Raw genomic sequence first — 514 nt, 5'->3', positions numbered from 1 at the left:
GTTCTAATTGTAAAATCTAAACCCTAACCATGTCATTTGTGAACCCAAACCGACATATAATTTCGTTCTAATTGTAAAATTTAAACCCTAATCATTTCATTTGTGAACCCAAACCGATATATAATTTCGTTCAAAAAACAAAAATGACATGATATTTTTAAAAATAACATGTAATATATGTAATGGGTATAAAAGTAATTGTACATAAGGAGAGAAAATGCCTTGTATGCCCTATAGTAGTTTCTTAATTACTTTTGATTTTTGTGGTATCTAGTGCATATTCCCTTAACTTTTCTATACAATCTACTCTGCTATTGCATTTGTGTATACTTTCTACATATCTTAGATTCAAATTACTTTTTTTTTAAATGACATGTTATATGTTACTTACATAAAACTACATTATAAGATTTTAGCTAGTAAAATTTAAAACATAATCAGTATCCATATGTGCAGAGCTTAGTTTTTGTTTTTATTGTGTATAAGATTGTTATTTGAGAAGGTATATATCACT

Source organism: Camelina sativa, chromosome 9, assembly GCF_000633955.1.
Source record: "Camelina sativa cultivar DH55 chromosome 9, Cs, whole genome shotgun sequence".
NCBI classification, from domain to species: domain Eukaryota; kingdom Viridiplantae; phylum Streptophyta; class Magnoliopsida; order Brassicales; family Brassicaceae; genus Camelina; species Camelina sativa.
This window is presented reverse-complemented; position numbering follows the sequence as displayed.